Here is an 8,516-nt window from a genome sequence, read left to right on the forward strand (position 1 = left end):
TTTGTGAGCATTACTCTTTTGTCTCTTCTATTGAGCCTTTCAGGGTAGAGGAGGCCTTGCTAGATCCTGACTGGGTGTTGGCCATGCAAGAGGAGCTAAACAACTTCAAGCGCAATGAAGTTTGGACACTGGTGCCTCGTCCGAAGCAAAATGTTGTGGGAACCAAGTGGGTGTTCCGCAACAAACAGGACGAGCACGGGGTGGTGACGAGGAACAAGGCTCGACTTGTGGCAAAAGGTTATGCCCAAGTCGCAGGTTTGGACTTTGAGGAGACCTTTGCTCCTGTGGCTAGGCTAGAGTCCATTCGTATTTTGCTAGCATATGCCGCTCACCATTCTTTCAGGTTGTACCAAATGGATGTGAAGAGCGCTTTCCTCAACGGGCCAATCAAGGAGGAGGTGTACGTGGAGCAACCCCCTGGCTTCGAGGATGAACAGTACCCCGACCATGTGTGTAAGCTCTCTAAGGCGCTCTATGGACTTAAGCAAGCCCCAAGAGCATGGTATGAATGCCTTAGAGACTTTTTACTTGCTAATGCTTTCAAGGTTGGGAAGGCCGATCCAACTCTTTTCACTAAGACATGTGATGGTGATTTGTTTGTGTGCCAAATTTATGTTGATGACATAATATTTGGTTCTACTAACCAAAAGTCTTGTGAAGAGTTTAGCAGGGTGATGACGCAGAAATTCGAGATGTCGATGATGGGCGAGTTGAACTACTTCCTTGGGTTCCAAGTGAAGCAACTCAAGGACGGCACCTTCATCTCCCAAACGAAGTACACGCAAGATCTGCTAAAGCGGTTTGGGATGAAGGACGCCAAGCCCGCAAAGACTCCGATGGGGACCGACGGACACACCGACCTCAACAAAGGAGGTAAGTCCGTTGATCAAAAAGCATACCGGTCAATGATAGGTTCTTTGCTTTACTTATGTGCTAGTAGACCGGATATTATGCTTAGCGTATGCATGTGTGCTAGATTTCAATCCGATCCTAAGGAGTGTCACTTAGTGGCGGTGAAGCGAATTCTTAGATATTTGGTTGCTACGCCTTGCTTCGGGCTCTGGTATCCAAAGGGGTCTACCTTTGACTTAGTTGGATACTCAGACTCCGACTATGCTGGATGTAAGGTCGATAGGAAGAGTACATCGGGGACGTGCCAATTCTTAGGAAGGTCCCTGGTGTCATGGAACTCTAAGAAACAAACTTCCGTTGCCCTATCCACCGCTGAGGCCGAGTATGTTGCCGCAGGACAGTGTTGCGCGCAACTACTTTGGATGAGGCAAACCCTCAGGGACTTTGGCTACAATCTGAGCAAAGTCCCACTCCTATGTGACAATGAGAGTGCTATCCGCATGGCGGAGAATCCTGTTGAACACAGCCGCACAAAGCACATAGACATCCGGCATCACTTTTTGAGAGACCACCAGCAAAAGGGAGATATCGAAGTGTTTCATGTTAGCACCGAGAACCAGCTAGCCGATATCTTCACTAAGCCTCTAGATGAGAAGACCTTTTGCAGGTTGCGTAGTGAGCTAAATGTCTTAGATTCGCGGAACCTGGATTGAATTGTAGCATACATGTAGTTATGCTTTTGATCATGTTCCTTTTTGCATTATGTTGCTTATTATGGTGCTCAAGTTGTACAAACACTCCCTGGACCTCACAAGTCCGTTGCAAAGTGATGCACATGTGTAGGGGGAGATGTGTTACAACTTGACCCTTTGAGACTAACCATGTGCTTGAGTTTGATAATTTAGTCTCGAAGGAGGATTGAAAGGGAAAAGGTGGACTTGGACCATGAAAGACTTCCACTGCACTCCGATGAGAGGGTAACTAATTCCAAGTTCATCTCATGAAATCTTATTGCCATTTGCTCTTAATTGAAGACTTTGGTGAGGCAATGGGGTTAACGGGCCAAGATTGATCCCGTTTTGGTGCTTGATGCCAAAGGGGGAGAAAATAAAGGCCAAAGTGATAAATGGATCAGCTACCACTTGAGAGATTTTGAAAATAGTAGAATAGAGTTTTTGTTTTGTCAAAAGCTTTTATTGTCTCTTATTGTCTCTATTTTCAAAAGTTGGCTTCTTGTGGGGAGAAGTGTTGATTATGGGAAAAAGGGGGAGTTTTTGAAATCTTTGATCAATCTCTTTTGGAATGACTCTCTTTATACTTCAACATGTGTGTTTGACTTAGAGATAGAGATTTGAGTTTGATTTGCAAAAACAAACCAAGTGGTGGCAAAGGATGATCCATATATGCCAAAATTGAATAAAACCAATTTGAGTTTTTACTTAAAGTGATTTTGCACTTGTTCTAGTTACTTTATATTGTGTTGGCATAAATCACCAAAAAGGGGGAGATTGAAAGGGAAATGTGCCCTTGGGCCATTTTTAAGTATTTTGGTGATTGAGTGCAAACACAAGGGCCTAAATGTGAATTTATGTACATGGATGAACAAGGTGAAAATCATGAAGTAAAGGTATGTTTCTAAGCCTTAGTACATTGGTTTTAAGTACTAATATATTTGTCTAAGTGTTAGAAACAGAAAGAAGAAGAATAGAGAAAAGGAGAAGGGACTTGGCTGTGTGCTGCCAAGACCCAGCTCGGTCTGGAGCACCGGACTGTCCGGTGTGCACCGGACAGTGTCCGGTGCACCAGGCTGGCGCGACTCGAACTGGCCGCTCTCGGGAAATTGGCCGGCGGCGTACGGCTAAAATTCACCGGACTGTCCGGTGTGCACCGGACTGTCCGGTGAGCCAACGGTCGGCCAGGGCCAACGGTTGGCCGCGCAATCCGCGCGGGACACGTGGCCGAGCCAACGGTCGGAAGACGGCACCGGACTGTCCGGTGTGCACCGGACATGTCCGGTGCGCCAACAGCGCCAGATCTGCCAACGGTCTGCAACGGTCGTCTTCGCCGTTTAAGGAAACAAATCGGGCACCGGACAGTGTCCGGTGTGCACCGGACTGTCCGGTGCCCCCGACGACAGAAGGCAAGGATGGCCTTCCGGATTTGCTCTCAACGGCTCCTAGCTGCCTTGGGGCTATAAAAGGAGCCCCTAGGCGCATGGAGGAGACACACAAGCAACCTTTGAGCATTCTTGATCATCCACACTAAGTCTCTGCGCATTCGTTTGTGTTTCTAAGTGATTCGAGCTCTGTTCTAAGTGAGAACTCTGATATAGTCTTGTGAGCTCGATTCTTGGCCGTGTGTGTGCGCTTTTGCTGTGGATTTGTGTGTGTTGCTTCCCTCCCTTACTCTGTGTTTCATTTGTGATCATATACTTGTAAGGGCAAGAGACTCCAATTTGTGGAGATTCCTTGCAAACGGGATAGTGAAAGGAAAACAAAACACCGTGGTATTCAAGTGGGTCTTTGGACCGCTTGAGAGGGGTTGATTGCAACCCTCGTCCGTTGGGACGCCACAACGTGGAGTAGGCAAGCGTTGGTCTTGGCCGAACCACGGGATAAAACCACTGTGTCACTCTGTGCTTGATTCTCTTGTGGTACTGTGTTTTGTTGAGACTTCACCTTAGCCACTTGGCAATAATTGTGCTAACACTTAACAAGTTTTTGTGGCTTAAGTTTGAAGTTTTTACAGGATCACCTATTCACCCCCCCCCTCTAGGTGCTCTCAGGATGTGTGTCCTAAGGATTCCGAAGAGCCTCCAAGTGCACAAGATCAACCATCCTCCTCCACGCAAGCATCTCCACCAACTCAAAATGAGGAAGAGGCTCAAGTTGATGAAGAAGAAGATCAATCAAATGAGTCACCTCAAGATGACGACATAGATCAAGGGGGAGATGCAAATGATCAAGACAAGGAGGATGAAGAGCTAAGGCCGCCACACCCAAGAGTCCACCAAGCAATCCAACGAGATCACCCCGTCGACACCATCCTCGGCGACATTCATAAGGGGGTAACTACTAGATCTCGTGTTGCACATTTTTGTGAGCATTACTCGTTTGTTTCCTCTATTGAGCCACACAAGGTAGAGGAAGCACTTCAAGATTCGGATTGGGTGGTGGCGATGCAAGAGGAGCTCAACAACTTCACTAGGAATGAGGTATGGCATTTAGTTCCACGTCCTAATCAAAATGTTGTAGGAACCAAATGGGTCTTCCGCAACAAGCAAGATGAGCATGGTGTGGTGACAAGGAACAAAGCTCGACTTGTGACCAAGGGATACTCCCAAGTCGAAGGTTTGGATTTCGGTGAAACCTATGCACCCGTAGCTAGGCTTGAGTCAATTCGCATATTATTAGCCTATGCTACTTACCATGGCTTTAAGCTTTATCAAATGGACGTGAAAAGTGCCTTCCTCAATGGACCAATCAAGGAAGAGGTCTATGTTGAGCAACCTCCCGGCTTTGAAGATAGTGAGTATCCTAACCATGTCTATAGGCTCTCTAAGGCGCTTTATGGGCTCAAGCAAGCCCCAAGAGCATGGTATGAATGCCTTAGAGATTTCCTTATTGCTAATGGTTTCAAAGTCGGAAAGGCCGATCCTACACTCTTTACTAAAACTCTTGAAAATGACTTGTTTGTATGCCAAATTTATGTTGATGATATTATATTTGGGTCCACTAACGAGTCCACATGTGAAGAGTTTAGTAGGATCATGACACAGAAATTCGAGATGTCTATGATGGGGGAGTTGAAGTATTTCTTAGGATTCCAAGTGAAGCAACTCCAAGAGGGAACCTTCATTAGCCAAACGAAGTACACTCAAGACATTCTAAACAAGTTTGGGATGAAGGATGCCAAGCCCATCAAGACACCCATGGGAACCAATGGGCATCTCGACCTCGACACGGGAGGTAAGTCCGTGGATCAAAAGGTATACCGGTCGATGATAGGCTCTTTACTTTACTTATGTGCATCTCGACCGGATATTATGCTTTCCGTATGCATGTGTGCAAGATTCCAAGCCGACCCTAAGGAAGCTCACCTTACGGCCGTGAAACGAATCTTGAGATATTTGGCTTATACTCCTAAGTTTGGGCTTTGGTATCCTAGGGGATCCACATTTGATTTGATTGGATATTCGGATGCCGATTGGGCGGGGTGCAAAATCAATAGGAAGAGCACATCGGGGACTTGCCACTTCTTGGGAAGATCCTTGGTGTCTTGGGCTTCAAAGAAGCAAAATTCGGTCGCTCTTTCCACCGCCGAAGCCGAGTACATTGCCGCAGGCCATTGTTGTGCGCAATTACTTTGGATGAGGCAAACCCTGCGGGACTACGGTTACAAATTAACCAAAGTCCCTTTGCTATGTGATAATGAGAGTGCAATCAAAATGGCCGACAATCCCGTCGAGCATAGCCGCACTAAACACATAGCCATTCGGTATCACTTTTTAAGGGATCACCAACAAAAGGGAGATATCGAGATTTCTTACATTAATACTAAAGATCAATTAGCCGATATCTTTACCAAGCCTCTTGATGAACAATCTTTTAACAAACTTAGGCATGAGCTCAATATTCTTGATTCTAGGAATTTCTTTTGTTAACTTGCACTCATAGCTCATTCATATACCTTTAATCATATCTCTTTTATATGCTATGACTTATATGTTTTCAAGTCTATTTTCAAACCAAGTCATAGGTATATTGAAAGGGAATTGGAGTCTTCGGCGAAGACAAAGGCTTCCACTCCATAACTCATCCTTCGCCGTCGCTTCAAGCAACTCTCCGTTCTCGGGGAAGACAAGCATGAGCATCAAAGAAAAGGACTTTGGGGGAGAAATGAGCCCAAAGCCAAAGGACCGGACTTCGTCTTTGGTATAATCTTAACTCATTTATTTATGACCAAAGGGGAAGATAGCACTTCGAGGGCTCTAATGATTCCATTTTTGGCGATTCATGCCAAAAAGGGGGAGAAATGAGCCCAAAGCAAAAGGACCGCACCACACCACCCAATTTCAAAAACTTAGTGTTGAATATTTTTCAATTAGTATCTTATTTTCAATTGGTATCTTATCGAGTTCAAAAGGGGGAGAAAGTAGTATTTCACAAATAGTTTATCAAAACCCTCTTGAACACTAAGAGGTGGATCTCTTTTAGGGGGAGTTTTTGTTTAGTCAAAGGAAAAGCATCTGAAACAAGGGGAGAAAATTTCAAATCTTGAAAATGCTTTGCAAAATTCTTACTCACTACCTTTGACTACTTGCAAAAGAACTTTGAAAAGAATTTACAGAAGAGTTTGCAAAAACAAAACATGTGGTGCAAACGTGGTCCAAAATGTTATATAATAATGAAACAATCTATGCATATCTTGTGAGTATTTATATTGGCTCAAATTCTAAGCAACCTTTACACTTACATTATGCAAACTAGTTCAATTATGCACTTCTATATTTGCTTTGGTTTGTGTTGGCATCAATCACCAAAAAGGGGGAGATTGAAAGGGAATTAGACTCACACCTAGTCCCTAATTGATTTTGGTGGTTGAATTGCCCAACACAAACATTTGGACTAACTAAGTTTGCCCAAGTGTATAGATTACACAGATGTAAAAGGTCCAAGTTTTGGATTCAACAAAGGAGCAAAGTGGGAACCGAAGGCCCTCTGGTCTGGGAGCACCGGACTGTCCGGTGTACACCGGACAGTGTCCGGTGCACCAGAGGACTCCAACGCCAACTTGCCACCTTCGGGAATTTCCGGAGGCGACTCCGCTATAATTCACCGGATTGTCCGGTGTACACCGGACAGTGTCCGGTGCGCCAAGGGAGATCGGCCTCAGGAACTCGCCAGCTTCGGGAAACTCCAACGGCTAGTCCACTATAATTCACCGGACTGTCCGGTGTGCACCGGACTGTCCGGTGCAACTCCGGAGCAACGGCTATCTCCGCGCCAACGGCTCTCTGCCGCGCATTAAATGCGCGCTCTGCGCGCGCAGATGTCAGGCGCGCCCACTCCGACACACCGGACAAGGAACAGTGCATGTCCGGTGTGCACCGGACACCCAGGCGGGCCCACAAGTCAGAAGCTCCAACGGTCAGAATCCAACGGCAGTGATGACGTGGCAGGGGGCACCGGACTGTCCGGTGTGCACCGGACTGTCCGGTGCGCCATCAAGCAGACAGCCTCCCAACGGCCACTTTTGGTGGTTGAGGCTATAAATACCCCAACCACCCCACCATTCATGGCATCCAAGTTTTCCACTTCCCAACTACTACAAGAGCTCTAGCATTCAATTCTAGACACACCAAAGAGATCAAATCCTCTCCAAATTCCACACAACACAATAGTGACTAGAGAGAGTGATTTGCTTGTGTTCTTTCGAGCTCTTGCGCTTGGATTGCTTTCTCCGTTCTTGATTCTTTCATTGCGATCAAACTCACTTGTAATTGAGACAAGAGACACCAAACTTGTGGTGGTCCTTGTGGGAACTTTGTGTTCCAAGTGATTGAGAAGAGAAAGCTCACTCGGTCCGTGGGATCGTTTGAGAGAGGGAAGGGTTGAAAGAGACCCGGCCTTTGTGGCCTCCTCAATGGGGAGTAGGTTTGCGAAAACCGAACCTCGGTAAAACAAATCCGCGTGTCACACTTCTTACTTGCTTGCGATTTGTTTTTCCACCCTCTCTCGCGGACTCGTTTATATTTCTAACGCTAACCCGGCTTGTAGTTGTGTTTATATTTGTAAAATTCAGTTTCGCCCTATTCACCCCCCCTCTAGGCGACTATCAATTATCACACTTGAAATTAGTCTACTTTCAGTGGGGAGAGAAGAGAGCTTGTGCCCTGTGGCTTACCGAGTTACCTTGGTAGCCTGAAAAAAAGGAGCCCTGCTGCAGGATGGTGTCAGACTGGAAGCGGAGCGATCCATGTCATGAAACCAAGAGGCATTGGAAGCAAAGGGGTCTGAAGAGGAGACGGCAGCAGAGGCAGAAGATAATTTTTACCTGTATTCAATGGCACACAAAACACTCGTTTATGAAAAAGAAACAGCAAGTTAGCTAATTGGATTGATCGATTACTGCAACATATAAATAGATGGAAACAGCCTTCAACTTAGAGCAAGGCTGATGCTACCTTGTTGGCCTGCTAAGAACATAGCAAAACACGATAAAAAACATTTTGCAAGTAATCCTAGAAATTTTAAGTCTAAAAAAGCAGGATGAAATGGCTTAAACAGAAAGGCACGCAACACAATTCATTAAATAATAAAAAATGATATTTTTCGCTGGTCCATCACATAGCCTTGTATATATGAAGAAAAAATAACAAGTTACCTACTGATGAGCTGTTTCGCTTTATGTAGTTGGTGGTTGCAGTAGCGGATGGCCTCCGCCTCGTCGTCGTCGCAAACACATCACCCACCTATACTCGCCAAAACTCTACATCCACCTGGGATTTGTCGTAGACGATGTAATGCAGCGAGTATGTGTGCCTCTGTCATGTTTAGAAAAACATTTAGTGTGCATCATATCTTCTGCAGTTTTTATTAGAAACATCTAGTAACAATATTCTATTCTCTAATTTTATCAAGAATTGATATGTTAAAATAGTA

The 8,516-nt window shown here is 45.5% G+C and overlaps 1 long non-coding RNA gene across 1 annotated transcript in view; it reads right to left on the reverse strand.

The window, feature by feature from the left end:
• The window catches only part of LOC103639331 (uncharacterized), a 29,140-nt gene extending 21,092 nt beyond the window's left edge, over window positions 1–8,048 (reverse strand). Inside the window, exon 1 of the long non-coding RNA XR_559379.1 lies at window positions 7,767–8,048. This is a non-coding gene — a long non-coding RNA (uncharacterized lncRNA). The remainder of the gene's footprint in view (window positions 1–7,766) is intronic.
• Window positions 8,049–8,516: the final 468 nt, after the last annotated feature.

This window comes from Zea mays, chromosome 9 (assembly GCF_902167145.1).
Source record: "Zea mays cultivar B73 chromosome 9, Zm-B73-REFERENCE-NAM-5.0, whole genome shotgun sequence".
NCBI lineage: Eukaryota > Viridiplantae > Streptophyta > Magnoliopsida > Poales > Poaceae > Zea > Zea mays.